This window comes from Stegodyphus dumicola, chromosome X1 (assembly GCF_044657685.1).
Source record: "Stegodyphus dumicola isolate Sdum_Otavi_A_Nest chromosome X1, ASM4465768v1".
NCBI classification, from domain to species: domain Eukaryota; kingdom Metazoa; phylum Arthropoda; class Arachnida; order Araneae; family Eresidae; genus Stegodyphus; species Stegodyphus dumicola.
Window position 1 is genome coordinate 217,936,919 of NC_140780.1, and position 16,490 is coordinate 217,953,408.

Genomic DNA, 16,490 nt, shown 5'->3' on the forward strand with positions numbered 1-16,490 from the left:
GAACGTCCACTGTTTTGCAACCGTTGCAAAGACGTCTTTATTACGTCTTTGTAGATGAAGTTTTTGTGGCATAGACGTCGTTATTGCGTCTTTCGCAGGTGATATTTTGGTTGTGAAAGCATCGTATCATGACGTCTTAAAGACGCCTAAATGTTCGCAAAATTCCACCTTTTTGCAACAGTTGTGAAAATGTCGTTATTATGTCCTTGTGTTACATATTGATTTATGCAGAAAAATAAGCTTAATAATTAATATATTTTTCTTCTTTTTTAAATTTTTGTATTCCTTGTATTTTTCTAAAGTTTAAATATTTTATCATTTCCTGAAAACCAGAAGATAATAAATTTTTTTCTCTTTAGACTAAATATGCATAATTAATAATAGCCTTAATTATTTTCAGTACTTTAAAGTTTTTAAATTTCTCTTTAGAATAAATATGCATAATTAATAATAGCCTTAATTATTTTCAGTACTTTTAAACTATATTTTTTAAATAACTTAAATTCTGAGTTACGATTATTTAAGATTTCATCACTTTTTTTCCTTAAGGGAGAGTAATTATGAAAGTGGTTATTATAAATATATAACATTAATAGTAGGTTTTAAGTAAATAAAACTCAATTAGACATAAATAAAAGTAAAGATATATATGTGGGTAAAAAAGAGCGTTTCTGATAACAGCATTATCACATTTATTTCTGTTAAATCTCAGAGACATTGAAAATTTTCCCTGTCATGATAAATTAGGAAGCGGTTCTTAAGGTAACATAATTAGTATTTTACCTGAACTCAAGTATAAATAAATTTATTCGCTTTTCACAGTAAAAAAATATAACCATTAACTTCTATATCTCCAAGATATGCAAATTAAAGACAGCATAAAGTAGTTAATAAATGTGATCAAAAATATACCTAAATCTAATAACGTCCCATATTCATATCTAAAATGAAATAATAACCTAACAAACAACATACATGACAGCACTATTTAAGAAAAAAACATGAACTAGTAGTGTTTGAAAGTATAAATAGCAGAAGAAAGGTAACAGAACAAAAATTTCCTATTAATAAAAAAATACTTTTGTTTTTAAATAGTAAGCAATTAAAAGTTCAATAATTATGGATTGCAGTATTTACTAGTAATGCTGAGGATTCTTAACGCCATTTCTTTCGATCATATGTTAATGTATTTATTTGTTTTTTAGTTTATACATTTTAGAATAGTGGTAGATTACAATGATTATTTTATGTACATTTTATAATCAATAACATTCCTTTTTGTTACTGAGGCCCACCAGCGGCCGAGCGGTATAGTCGCCGAACACTGGTAGTTCGGTCCGAGGTTCGAATCCCGCGAACGAGCTGGCAGCATGGGTGTTTTCGTGGTTTCCCCATGTGTAACGTGTATCCGAGCCTGTTTCCCTTAGAAAGTCCTCCACGAAGGCATCCTTCTCCTTAGGCAGATAGCCCTAGTGTGCTTTGCCATAATTAAATGCACCAACACCACACCTTTTTGTTACTGTACAGAAATAATTGAAATAATACAGTATACGATAGTAAGCTAAGTACGTTAAATAGCACACGATGAAACTTTTTGTTTCTATTTATTATGAATTTCTTTGTTATCACAAGCACATAAAAAGTAAGCGAAGACAATAGAATATACTTAAATTTAATAAAAAATAAAACCTAATTTCCAACATTGATTTATTGAGATAATCTAATAAACATACATAACGGCAATAGAATATACTGAAATTTAATTAAAAATAAAACCTTATCTCCAACATTCATTTATTGAGATAATCTTATAAATAAGAAATAAAGTTGTATTTCAGTAGTGAAATAGTTGTTAACACGTGATTTGCATTGATTTCGGAAATATGATTTTTTTAGTATATAAAATGCATAACTTAATAACTTACTTTATAGATTAGTTTCATTTTTTAATATTTTGCTATAATATTTATAAAAAAATATTTTAAGTATTAATTATTTTAACAAAATTTTAAACAATTATTTCGCACGTATTTTTAGTACTAGTTAAATTTAATAAATCAAAAGTATTTATATTCAATTTACATTTCATTAGATGAATCTACCTTAGATTAATATATTTAGATGAAATAAATTAATGAAACATTGTAAAGTAAATCTTATGCGGACTTCAGATTCTTGAAAGGGCAGATTTAGTCTCTTTTCATTCTAAAAATAATGCTGATGAACTAAAAAAAAAATGCTAAAACGACCACGTCTAAAAGCGGTCATATCATGACGTTTCAGCGACGTCGACAAATTGCCAAGATGCAACGGCAAATATTTTGCGTCTTCGCAACATTGTAAAGACGTCGTAAAAGTTACCACGACCACTTTGCAACCTCTCGGACTAGTTTGCAACGTCGTGTGCTACTAGGGTAGAAACTAATAGGAAAAACCTAGAAATTGAATATTAGACTAAAGGGTATCATGTTGTCATAAGTTAGAAAATACAGGGCGAAACAGAATTCCAGTTTTGTTAACTTTGGGAAGAGCATAAATTCAGATACAATTAGAACACAGGTAGAACTTCGTTCAAGGAAGTAAAAATGCAAATTTCACTTTTCATTTGCTTTCCTAACACATGTACCTTGATGTAAATTTATATAAAAAAATACTTAGCTTAATGCGGCTTAGTTGCAATATAGTAGAAATAGACTACAAAAGTATGATTCGTGCATTTTATTATATGGTCTGTATGACAGTATGGCTTGCATACATGTTCCATACATGACAGAAATTTGTACCTTTAGTTGCCTTGCTCTGATAATTGTTGTGTTACAGAAGATAATGGAAAGATTTGCTTAGTTAATTGTTCAACGCAGCTCGTGGTGTATTACAAAGAAAGGTATAATTTTAGTCTAAACTAAAATGTTACCATTATTTTTCCATTTCAGAATGAGTATCAGTTTGCTAAAATAATCTTCATTTTTTTTTTTTTTTTTTTTTTTTTTTTCCCCCGATAAGCTTTAAATTTCTAAAGAAACGCTAGGACATTGACATATTGCAAACTACAAACAATAGACAAACCGATAAAAAAAAAATTCTACTTAAGGCTTCATAAATTGAACAGTTAGCTAATATTATGCTTATATGTTCGTGAGCCATTTGGTTTTCAGAATGGTTCAGAAAGTTTATTTGAAAGATAATAATGCAATCTCTAAACACAAAAACAGGAAAAGAGGAAAAATCGAAAGAAACATTTAACCGCCAAGCAATACTCGAAAATTTCATCCAATAGCTTACAGAGCTATACTTCGATATTGGGCATGACGTCATATACCACGTGACAGGCACAAACAGTTGCTATGGGAGCAGAGTAAACTCAATGATTCCGCTTTAACTTCATACGCTGTTTTGAAACGTTGCGTGTTAACGTTACTAAGCCAAAAAAAAAAAAAAAAAGGCATGGATTAAGTGCCGAATATAAAAAATGAAAGAAATCAATATGATTTTCACTCTTCTCGTCTGAAACATACACGTATAAAAATAAATAAATAAATAAATAAAAATACAGGATTCTCTTTCTTTGTACATAAACAATATAAATTTGCCTAGCTACAGCTTAAAATTGAGAAACTACTTTGCAAATCATTTTTGACATGAAACACGGAAACATTTCGTTTACTGCCTCTAAAAAAAGCGGCCAAAAATTAAGCATTTCATACTGTGCATGTTAAATTTATTAGTTCGTGTTTGGAGAAAAATCATTAAAACCGTATTTTTAGACATCGCAAAATAAAAATTTTTCAAAAGATATAAATTGTGAATAAATCGTGAGTTGCTTGCTGTGAATTTATCAAGTTGTTATTTTATTGTTTGGGAAAATAATATATTGTATTTACATGAAGATTCTCTACTAATATTTTTTTAAAGAAAAACTCGGAAAACCTGAGCAAATAATATTTACAATGATCTTACACACAGGTTCGTTAACGCTATATCCTATTCAAAATTTCCATGTACCTGCACACTGATTACAAAAGTAAATTAATAAGAGAAGCGGCTTTTGATTTCATTATTAAGAGCTTAACAAACCTTTTGTAATCCATGTGAACTAGATGCGTTCTTGTAATTGAGATTAAAACTATTTCCTTAGGAAAGAAAGTATAAGAGATTGTTCAATAATTATTACCATGAGATACATTTTCTGTCTAACATCGCTATCTATTCAGGATTAAGTTTTTATTATTTGATGTTTTACATACAATTTTATGTACATGATTTGTAAAAAAACAATTTCAATTTGTAAAGCATGCCTGACAATAGTATTATTTTTCCCATTGTGGTTTTTAACGTTTTCTAAATTTCGTTATGATATTTGCATTCTAATAAAATATAAAAACTACAGTATACAAAAATGTCATTACTTATCATTTTAGGAAAATGCAACAGAGCCCCGATAAATAACGAATAGAGTAAATATAAGACAAAATGAGCACTACATCTAGCTAGTATATGTAATGAAGTCTAAAACCTAAGCACGTGTTTAGTATTTACCTATATATAAAAAATACTTTTAACTACTGCTAAATCTGTAAATAAATATTTCGTATTCACTAACGGCCGAATGAATAAGATTACTGAATACTAGCAGTTCGTCCCAAATTCGGTTTGCAACAAATAGACTGGCTGCATGAGATGATACTGCATACTTTTACATGATATTAAAAATGGTGAATCACTTACACATTAAATTTTAACAAGCAGCTTCACAAGGAAAAAAAAAAAAAAAAAAGCCACTTCCAAAAGTTACAGATTTTTGAAAGAAATATTTAGATAATGAACATACACACTTACCAAATACAGATTTTATTAATATTTTGGCAGAAATGTCAGTGTGAAATACACCCACCCTGTACTACTGATCTCAAAGAATCGTGATATGCTCTATATCAATTGATCTAAGGACTTACGAGACAAATTACTCCATTTCTCTCTGAGTATTAATTCATTTCTTTTTAACATTGCTGACATTAAGCATTTATTGACTTGGCTAGTTTATGAGTATGTTGCACCGCTTAAAATGTTCATCAGTTTGACTTCCGAATGTTAGACAGATTACAAGTCATTGGATATACAACTCTACGTCTTACTACAGTTTGTCAAGATATTAGAGGCTTCTACGTTGGAACAGTCGCGACTGGCTGCCTGATCAGCTAAAAGAAATTGCCATCATATTTCTGGATAAATACAGGCTGACAACCTAGCATGTACTTGGAATGTATTCTATTAGAATGAAACATCTTCCAGGTCCTGGATACCATGTTATTGCATGATTCCAAACTACCTAACAACATGGTTGCTAAATAGCCATCTTTCATTGTCCACCAGCGGTCGTTGAACATTGGCAGGTTGACAGGGGTTAGAATCTCTGCCAACGGGCTGTCTGCATGGGTGTTTTTGTAGCTTTCTCCATGTGTAAAGTAGATATGTGCCAGTTCCCTTAGAAATTCCTCCATGAAGGCATTTCTCCTCTTAGGCAGATAGTCTTTTTGTGCTTTGCTATAATGAAATAAGCCAAGCCTATCGTGGCTATCTGTCAGGTTTCAGTAATTTTTCTCATAAGGAGTCTTCCAAATGAAGTCGATTTCTACGAAAATATCACCATTCGTAACTTTACTCCTTCACGGCAAGATTTTTCTTCAAGCACAATCTACCCATTGCTCCGTCTGGCATCTTGTCCATGACAGTGATGAATATCTGTCAGAGTTAAAAGAATAAAATAGACAAATTAAGTGGGAAAAGAATTTATAATCAAAAGGAATAGTCCGAGATTTGCGTTTTTTCAAAATACAGTTCGTTCTAATCTCATTTCTGTTGCCACACACAGTGTGTTATTGAAAAAAATTGCATTTCAACCAATTTTAAACTAAGCACTGAACTTTAACATTAATTTAAATTGCAATAAGATTATTTGTCTAATTTTGCTATTGTAATGTTTAAAAATATCCCTTCTGTTTGCAACAAGTTTCATATGGTAAAGCTACTATGAATATCCAAATTTTGGTAAAGCTGCTACGAATTTTAAAATTATTCAGATTTGATTAAGTAAGCTCTTTTTAATCACTCCTTTTTAAGCTTTCAAAAAGTGGAATGAATATTCCTTATCTAACTAACTGTCGTGTTTTCTTAACAAGTAACTTTTCTAATTTTTCTCAGAGAAAGATGAATTCTTATTGCTCTTTCGCATGAATCAGAAATCAGATGCTGGTGATTTTTTATACGCTGAAACTGTGGTTCGAAATTTAATTTCAAGCCTGATTGCAGCATATCCTTTGAAACTTTAATTATAAATGGTTCATTAAAGAGCAATGTTTGAAAGTAAATATTTGATTAAGAACCAATCTTCCATCGAATCACTACAAATTAAAATTTAGAATACTCGGTAAACACAGTTTTTTTATTATGTGGATTATATTACTTAATTATTACAAATTTACTAGGACTATCTACTTCTGTATGGAAACATATGCTTTTATGGAGGTCTTTCTAAGAGGAATTAGTAAATATTTATTTACATAAGCGCAAAGGGACACAAGCTATGACAGTTCTCAGATGCAAAATGACTTTCCTTCTTTCTGCAACGCAGAAATTTGTTGAAAGCCAAAATAACGTAAGAGTTTAAAATTTATTTTACGTTTTAATTTTTAGTCTATTAGTACGATATCGGAAATGAAGCTGTTTGGTTTTGTCTGAATACGGCAGACTTCGGGACGGTTATATGAAGATGACGCAGATCTGGGTGTATTATGATTTGTAGAGAAATTAAAGCCTTAAGGCATTATACACTAAAGTGATTTAATCAGCATCAAACCGACAGTGCGGTTATCTTATTTTCGAATGTGGTGTAACGAGCCACTTCTTTCTACAACTTTGCGTTACATTTGACAAATTTTGCGTGTAAAATTTTTAAGTGTATAGTTAGTTTACCTAATATTTTGCGTCAAAATGCGATTATAATATATTTTTAAACTTACAGAAATATTTATTTGGTTTCCGTGTGAATAAAATATCATTTGCGTTAAAATGTATGATGTAACAGCAAAAACGATTACCGTACTGAGTAAAAGGAAAGGGACTGTAAAGCGTCTGAAGAAATTTTGGTCGAATTTCTGTATCCACAAATTAACTGAAAAAAATATTTTACGGCTGTAATGAAGATTTACCTCAACTAAATTTATTTGCTCATAGGTTACTTGCATATTTTCTATGTGTACCATGTTTCCATGATCCAAGCCTTTCTAATTACTAAAGACAGCAAAAATAAGTCAAAAATTACGTGTTAAATAAAATAGAATAAAATCACTCGTCAAAGTAAAATGTCTTTGTACAACAGAAATAAAAACAGCCAGAGACGATACCTTAAATATCAAGTTTTCCTGATTTGCGTCAGCATTATATTATCCATTCGACTATTTTCAATGAATGTTTACTCAGTCGTAACTTGATCTGAAAATGTTTCCTAACCTTATAAGGTATTTCTCCCGCCTTCTTGGCATGCCTTCGTGGTGTGGTGGTCTTCACGCTGGGAGCGTATTCCAGAAGTCCGTGGTTCGTTTCCCGGTGAAGGTATTGCTCATTTTTCATCTTGCCTGCTTCCAAAAAAACCTAATGTCTCTACAACCTCAGCAAGAAAATTCGCCATGTTTCATAAATTAAATGACGTAATCCTGCAGAATAATATTTCAGAAATTTAACAGCTTCTCCTTCAAGAAAACTGCAATATAATTAAGATTTTTGAGCTTACTTTTCAATGTCCTCCCTGAAAGCAGCCTTCTCAAAGCATAGTGCCTTTGTGTGCTTTCTTGAATCAACTATTTGCCCTTATATTCAAGATTTAGAAGGAAATTTGTGACTTTAGAAATACCTATAACTTAGTTTTTATACATCTTGGTCCCACTCCGTTATGCTACCAAGGAAATTATCATTCACGCAGTATGGTGTCGCCATTCTACAAGAGATGAGAGTTTTTCATTTGTCATCCTTCTACCCGCCAGACCACCATCTATTCATAGCATAATATCCAAAACATAAAATCCACATTTCATTTTTCAAATTTCAAGTACAAATTTTCATTTTCGCGTTCATTAAGAACCGAAACATACTGCATGATTGCACAATTCTGTATTTATTTTAATAAAAATTTAACCAATATTTGCTAATACTTAACCATGAGTATTTTAAAAATACGTCACTAAAGCAAACTGAAATCGAAATCAAAATGTTAGAGCCTTCTAGTAAATATTACATCCACCTCTAAAGATCTAAATTCTGAATATGCTGGGAAGGGTATCATCTCTAGAGAGCCATTAAAGTTCAGGCTAGTATTAACGTCTCATGCTGTATTTCAGTATATCATAATCTTGAAGATAAGAGAGAAAAATGCTGTCACTGAAAGAACATAACTTGTCTTATTAATCAAATTAGTGGTATATTAATCAAATTATCACAAGATTAATGTTAATAGCAGCCACATCTCTAATAAAATCGAAATATAATTTCTAAATTCTAAATGATATATTTTAGTAACAAGAAGCAAAAGAAATTTATTTTTCTAATAATAGAAAAATGCCAGTGCTAAACATTTTTACCTAAGGGAAAATATATTTGCGTTCTCTCAGACTAATATTTTTAACGAAAATTGTAATTAATATTTTCTTAGGTTAATTAACTACCTATAATAAATTTTTAGTATATTTCTGGACAAAATGGCCAAACTAAGACAATTACAGAATTCAAAATTTTCACTATCCTAAATTTAAAACAATTAAAATCTTAAATTTGACCTTATCGTATTATTCTCATAAAACTTGCCTAAAAAATGTGTTTTAGAGATCATTGAAATTTTCGCGTGCATCTTCCTGCACACTGAATTCATTGAAAATATACCCATCAGGTAGTACAGTATAAAAGTTTTCCTACGATTATTGTCATACTTACGGATGAACAATATTAATAACTTAAAAGATGAAGATTAATAACTTAAAAGGATTTAAAAGATGAAGATAAGCAAATTACTGCACATTTTGTTCTATGTTTTTAAAGACTTTAAACGTTTTAAGTGTTTTTAAAGACACCTGGAACGCGAGACAGGTAGCTCTCGCGTTCCAGGTGTATAAGCAGAAGATGAAAGGTCTGTTGTTGTTGCTGATGCTCACTTGTCTTACCTATAATCAGCCCAAGCCCACGAAATTCCTTGTGCACCCCAGGGAGGGAAGAACTGGTCCAAGGGTCTCCCACCTCTCTTCCTCTAACACCAGCCTCTCGAGAGGACTTTCGGCTCGCCGCATATTTAGTGTCCCCATGCAGCACGGACATTATACATTTAAAAACATCCATGGCTTCTCCGGGATTCGAACCCGGGCCCTTCGGCACGGCAGTCAGCGACGCGAACCACTAAACCGAGTGGGCGGCGGTAAAAACTCTTGTTTTAATGACATCTTTTACAAACCAATTGTAATAATGCCTCTTGAAAGAAGGACATAGGATTCATGTAACTAGAAAACAGAAATGCAGGCCACAGTAACACTTTGACTGGGTACTTTGTTTTTTAAAGCATACAAGATCATCTTTGCCGAGAACACTTTAAAGAGAAAATGATATGTATAATTGAAGGAAATTCCGAGGTAGTCAGTCCGGCCGCCTTTTGAGGAAAGATCTCAGATACATGCTTCGATGCTCTGGCTGCTCATTATTGAAAAATAATACAAGCTCAATTGTATAACTTTGGCTTGAATGTTGTAGACAAAGTTGGTTACAGAAAAAGTGGAACTATCGTATGTATACGTCGTTAAAATCTCGTATTTACGAAAAAGATATAGTGCTGGAAATGCCGGCAATTCGGAATTTTATGTGTAACTCGGATCCTTGTTAAACAGCATATGGTTCTGTTAACAACAGTAATAGTACTACATTGGGCTACATGTATTAATAATATGACGATGTAAGAACTATCATAATAATACTAATAACACTCCTGTAGTGAAATAATAAATTACAGATACATTGCATTTTTCCTTTTGTTTAAACAAACAGAATATGAAAACAAATTCATGACAAAAGTTAGATAAGAAGTCAAAGAAGTTTTTATATATGAATATGTATAGCTGAGATATATAGAAGTATAGATGTATGCATAAAGAATAACACTAACCTAATGTTGTATCAATTTCTTGGTAACTGAATGGGGCATTTTTTAATTACTTAAATAAGCTAACATTAGTTGGAAAATGCTAGATGGTGCAGTAGGAGAAAGAGTTGGGGTTGGATATTCAGGATTTAACTACTGAAGATGAAATTTCTTGCATCATATTCAAGACATTATATTGCCGGTTCCGCCGTACAGAAGACATTGCTTGGCGCAAATATCAATATATATATATTGTTCTTACAACTTTTCTTATAATATATATATATAATGTTGTATGATCTTAAATTCACTTAGTGCGAAATCAAGTTATTCTACTACTTGCGCAATAGCTGCAAAGTAAGTTAATAATAATTTATTTACTAAAGAAATATTGATTATATTATCTCCTAAGATTAAATTTAGTAGAATTATCTAAAAAGAGTGAATCCATAGTTAGTAAGTTTAATTCCGAAATTAATCTTAGGAGATAATATAATCAATATTTCTTTAGTAAATAAATTATTATCTATATATATATACGTAGGATATAAAACTTATAAAAGAAATGAGCATTTAGAAAATTTATAAAAAGAAATAAAATATTATTTTGCTTCAAACTTGAATTTTGCTTTTCAACCTTAAACTGGAAAATGCTAGTAAAGTTCTAAGAATTCTTTCTTTTCAATTGCAGAAACATTATTTACAGATCAGATGAATAATCCATTGAAAAAAAAATCAGTGAATAAACGTTCTGCTTTTGTGGAAAACAACAGATATTCTTTTATAAAAATCTACTTGCAGGAATTTCTAATAAATATTAAATGCGCGGTTTTACGACATTTGTTTAAAAAGGGCTTTGGCGATCGGTTGGCGAAAATTTGCCTCTCCGGAAGAGCGATAAGTCTTCAAATCTTTTTAACCGAAAACATTGAATTTTGTTGCGTGCATTTGAGTGGCGCGAAACTAAAAGACAGTTAGTTGACAGTGAATTGAACGATGGGAATAGTTCTCGTATGGAATAGATCGAACTGCTATTAACTTGTAACACGTTGTAAAGTGGATACATAAAAAATCACAAAATTCAGACTGCACTGTTACTGGAAATTGCTGCAAAAGTTTTGCCAATGATGTCCTGAAAATTATATATCGGTAAGATTTATTATTTTATTGAGAATAGGAGAGAAATTCCTAAATTATCTTCCATTTTTTTTAAACGTAACTTCAATTTCAAAAGCATTAGTAAAATAAGAATCGAGATGTTCCGCTAAATTTATTCGAAATTTTAAAAAATTTGAAATAGCCAAATTTTTTCCACTGAAAATAATTAAAAGGAAACAGAATATTTACTAATATTTTGAGAAGTTAATATAAGCCATTTTGTAAAACAGAAATCGTTAATTTACGTGCAGTAAAGACTGAAATGAAATATAAGATGCGGCATAAATACTGGCCAGCAATAACCGAATGGATTACACTGCTATTAGGTAGATCGACCCGGGTCCAAATCAAGGCGACGAGCTGCAAGGGAGTTTCCATAGTTTCTCCTGTGAGGAAGATGAATTCTTTTTTCACTTAGTTCTTTCAAAGGCATAACTTTCCTTAGGTAGGTAAATCTTGTATGCAAATAAATCTGAAATTGTTCTTTACTTTTAATAGTCATAAATGAATGATTATATAATTGCTATCCTTTATGAAAAGAAAGAATTGCAATATTAAATAGGCCGACTACTGAAATATTATATATATCGAATGCATTTATTGTACTTATATTGTTTTCAAAATACTCGGACATGTTGTGAAAGCAACACTTTTTAATGCCATCCAAAATTCTAAAATAAATGGAAGCTGTACATAACATTTATGCCTTAACATTAGCAATGAAAGAAAAATTGAAGTGCTTCACCGTTGGATCTTAAGACACACAGCTTAACGCTGTTTTGATCAGTTGTAGCAAATATAACCTCTTATGGATATCTACGGAAGAGCAATGGTGCCTTCATTGAAGACTTTTGATGGAAACTGGCTCGTATTTTCGCTACAATAGAAAAAACAATATGTCAGAACCTTATACAGCCATCTCATCCACTCATCGAGAACAATCCAGGACTACCTGTCACTGTTCTGCGACATTTTTCACTCATCTGTTAGTCCGCTTGAGAAAACTAGGGGTGAACAATGAACACCGATGAAAGTTGGTAATTTGACCCTGGTTCAAATTCGCCGAATGGTGTGCTTGCGGGGGCGAATTTTACCATGTTTAGAAGAGCTCACCAGTAGTTCGAATCGGGCTCAAAACTCTCAGAACGGACTGCTTAAATGAGAGCTTTAACGGTTTTCCCCATATGTAGCATGGATACGAACCAGTTTCCCTTAAAAAGTCCTCCAGAAAGTATCCTTTCCCTCAGGTAAATAGCCCTTGCCATAATCAAATAAACCAAACCTCATATATAGAGCGAATTGAGTCTTCTACGAAGTCATCCCTTTCCTTCGTTGTGTTAAATTAATGTGAACCATTTGCAACCCTAAATTGTGCGACATCTTTGTATGTCTGTAGGTCCTTGTGTACTTTGTCATAATCTACTAAACAAAAAAACAAACTGAGTAGCCAAAAAGACTATTTTAATTGTAAAATTTACCACATAATTCTTCTGATGATCTCTAAAACTAGAAGTATTACTTCTAAGCTAAAGTAGCTTTTGATAGTGACGCCAAAACCTCCGTACGCTTCAGTGAAAAAGAAAGCAAGTAGATCACCTCCCCTGTCACTGGAGTAAAGTAAAAAAAGTGTTTGACTTATCTCACTTGTCTGACAGTACCATCAGAACAAGAGCACGAAATTCATCGTGGCTAAAGGAGCAAAATTGCGCCTGTCGTTGGCAATTGTCACCTTGAGTACCATAAGGTGACAGTATGGCGTTGCTCAGTTCCGCCCCCATTTTGAAGGAGAGTACCCCGGAGGGACGGGTCCAAGGGTATCCCACCCCTCTTTCCCTACCAGCAACCTCTCGCGAGGACTTTTGGCTCACCGAATATTTAGAGTGCCTCCATGTCGCACAGATACTATGTATTTACAAATATCCATGCCTACTCAGGGATTCGAACCCGGGTCCTTCGCTACGGCAGTCAGCATCGCTAACCACTATACCGGTTGAGCGTCAAAGTAGAAAAAGTAAAGGCAATAGAAAATCTTAAAATATCTGCCATTGATAGTCGAAGTCTGGGTGTTTAAACATGTAAAAGCAACTGATGCTGAACTTTTGATTCTAATCTTTTCCATGGAATTACCCCTTTAATTACTCTTGGAAGCTTTCAATTAAAAATTTGGTAGATTAAAAAATAAATTGTATAACTAATGCGTGGGTTAGGGTTAACACATCTAGTTTTAAGCGATTTGCTTTTCGTGTTGATTTAATTGCTCTTTGAAACAGTCATGAGCCTCAAAGACTGCGAGGAAATATGATCAATAGTAACATAGATGCCAGATGATTTTATAATCACATACACGCACATGAAAATAGATCGTATGTATTTGAATACACTAAGAGTGATAAATTAATTACTTATCAAAGCACACAAAATTCTATCGTATGTATATTGTAATAGATCGTATGTATTTGAATACACTAAGAGTGATAAATTAATTACTTATCAAAGCACACAAAATTCTATCTAAGCAAAGAGATGTCTTCGAGGAAGATTTTCTAGAAGGAAAACGTTTCTACAGACTAACTAAAATAAAAAATATCACAAAAAGAATAAAGTAAAGCATAAGAAAATGTTGATTTTATTACTTTTTAATTTCTTCTGTTCAAAATGACGCAATACCCTTAAATTGTCTTTGAAAGGTTACTTATATTTTATGCATTGTTTCCATATCGAATGTCTTTTCCCACAGTTATCATGCTTAATTCCACTACCTTAGCAGAAAAATACTTAGTAATAATGAAATCTTCAAAATTACGATGGAAATATGTGCTCTGGTTATAAATCTGAATGAATTTATGTGATATTTTTGTGCCCATTAAGTACACATGAAATGCTTAAATAACAGCACGCACTGTAAGTATGAATTATTTTACTTTATAATTGTCAAGCAGTCTTAAAAAATTATTACTTTATGATTACTTAAAACTACTTAACAACATTTCCTGGAAGTATCATTACTCTTGCTTGTAATGTGCCTGTGCAAGTAAAATGTTAATCATTTCCATATCCAAGAATGTTCGACCTTTCATATGATTTTCAGGTTAGTTTTGCGCTGCGTTCGAGATGCAGCAATTTTAAAGCACAGCAGGGTACTTGAAACAATTTAAACGTCTGACTTTCATAGGCTCAAAGAAAGAGTAAATAACTGAGACGTTCTCATTTGTTTCATTAAGGTAATTTTTTGTACTTAAAATAAAAATAGTTTAATACCGAAAACATTCTTCCTTTTATTACATTCTTTTCGAAAGGTTATAAGCACTCATTTCTCTTTAATTTTTTGTCTTCTGTTATCTGGTGTAAGATAACTGTTGCAAAGTACTGGTTGGCTTTCTGCCTAGAGGGGGGACTTTTTAAGGGTAATTGCTCTCTAAGGCAAACCCACGAAAACTCTCTATTATCGTTCATTTCCAGAGAACAGCAAGAAACTAGCAATATTCTATTGCCTTAGCCATTAGAGCACTGGGTATCAACTCTTATTTTGGATTAAACTTTTTTGTTTATCAATATATTTCCTATCTATAATATTTGACATCTTGTTGATTCATATTTTTCTCTTATGAATCCTGAATCTTCTTTCCTCACGTTCAGACTCAGCTACTGTCACTTACAAATATCCCTTTGTTTACATAACATTCCTTTTCTACATTATTTATTTAGATTTATACAGAATGAAAAATTGTAAACATGTGACAATTTAAGTAACGGATAATATATTTCTTTTAAAAAATTAATAATATTCATGATGACAGCATAAGTATTGCGTCATGTTAAGAGTTTTTCTGTTTTAACTTAAAATCTTACTAACCCTTTAAAGTTGAGAATTTTGATTTATAAGGCACTTTCTCCGTCCTTTCTGCATGCCTTCATGATGTAACGGTAGCACACTCAGTGTGTATTCCAGATGTCCAGGTTGGAGTCCCTGGAATTCGATTTGAGAAAATTTAATAACACTTCATGTAAACGGAATTCTGTTATATTTCATTTACATTTTTATATATTTTTATCTAATTTACGTAACTTTAATACACGACTGGTAATGTTTTTTGTTTAGTATTTGTACGTAAAGGAGTCATACGGGTTTAATGATTTGTAATAAAAGTTTCCTTTACGTCAAATATTACGGTGCATTGGCACACAAGAATTTTTCGCGTACCGCTTAGTTTCAGTTCGATATATTTCTTCGATACAAGTATAATTTTAACGAAATTTATAAATCCCTCTTTACATAAGGAATTCAATGACTAAAATGTATGGCTAATACTAAATTTCGTTGTCTTCACTGCTTTATCGAATGCTTCCTCAAATTTTCATCAAACTTGATACCTGTACTTCAAAGTTATCATATCGTTTATCATTATGTTAGTCTTTGTGTATTTAATATTTATACATGCTTAATAAAAGCAAACCTCTGTTCAGATTGGAATTTGCATTTGATGCATAAACTATATTTAAATATATGATAATTTTAAATAGTCATCTTAATGTTACAATAATATTCCTAAATAGTCATTTGTTTTCGAAGAAAATAAAAATTAATTGTTGATCTGATAATATGTTTCGCTATTTCCTTTTTACCTTTCATCAATAGCTGTTAAAAATAGGCAGACTTAAGATAAGAGAGAATTGCATTTGTCGGACTTTTCAAAAATCTAATCTATTTTGCTTACTGTATTGTTTTATCTCAATCAGTAGTTCGAATGTTTCGACTGAGAAATTTACCTATCTTAAATCCTTACTCGTAGGACCTGTTTTAAGTGCAGTATCTGGGTTTGCACTATCTAGTGAAAATTATGACGCTTCTATAAGTTTAATTAAAGAAAAATTTGAACGAACATATCTGGTTATATCTTCGCACATGAATAAACTCTTGATTCGGTTAGAAGTTCGTCTAATGTGAAAGCACTAAGAATACTTTACGAATCCTGTGAAATCAATATAAGAAGTTTAAATTCATTGGGTATTGTGTCGGAAGCTGATGAAACCCTTTTAGGACCTGTTATTTTGAAGCTTTTACCAGACGATATAAATCTGGAGTTTAATAGGGAAAAAAAAAAACTCTAAACAGCAATATAGCCTAACAGAACTGCTCGAATTCATTAGACTGAAAGTTGAGAGT

General features: G+C 31.7%; 1 protein-coding gene across 6 annotated transcripts in view; it reads left to right on the forward strand.

Moving 5' to 3' along the window:
- The window catches only part of LOC146993412 (uncharacterized), a 198,171-nt gene that overhangs the window by 102,629 nt on the left and 79,052 nt on the right, over window positions 1–16,490 (forward strand). For 2 of the 6 annotated variants that reach the window (XM_085808491.1, XM_085808494.1), the window contains exon 1: window positions 11,130–11,317. The exons of 3 other annotated variants lie outside the window; for them this stretch is intronic. The gene's annotated coding sequence lies outside the window, so the exon portion shown is untranslated. Of the gene's footprint in view, window positions 1–11,129; window positions 11,318–11,649; window positions 11,772–16,490 lie in introns of those variants that run through there. One more of the 6 variants, XM_085808496.1, reaches the window with a different exon arrangement.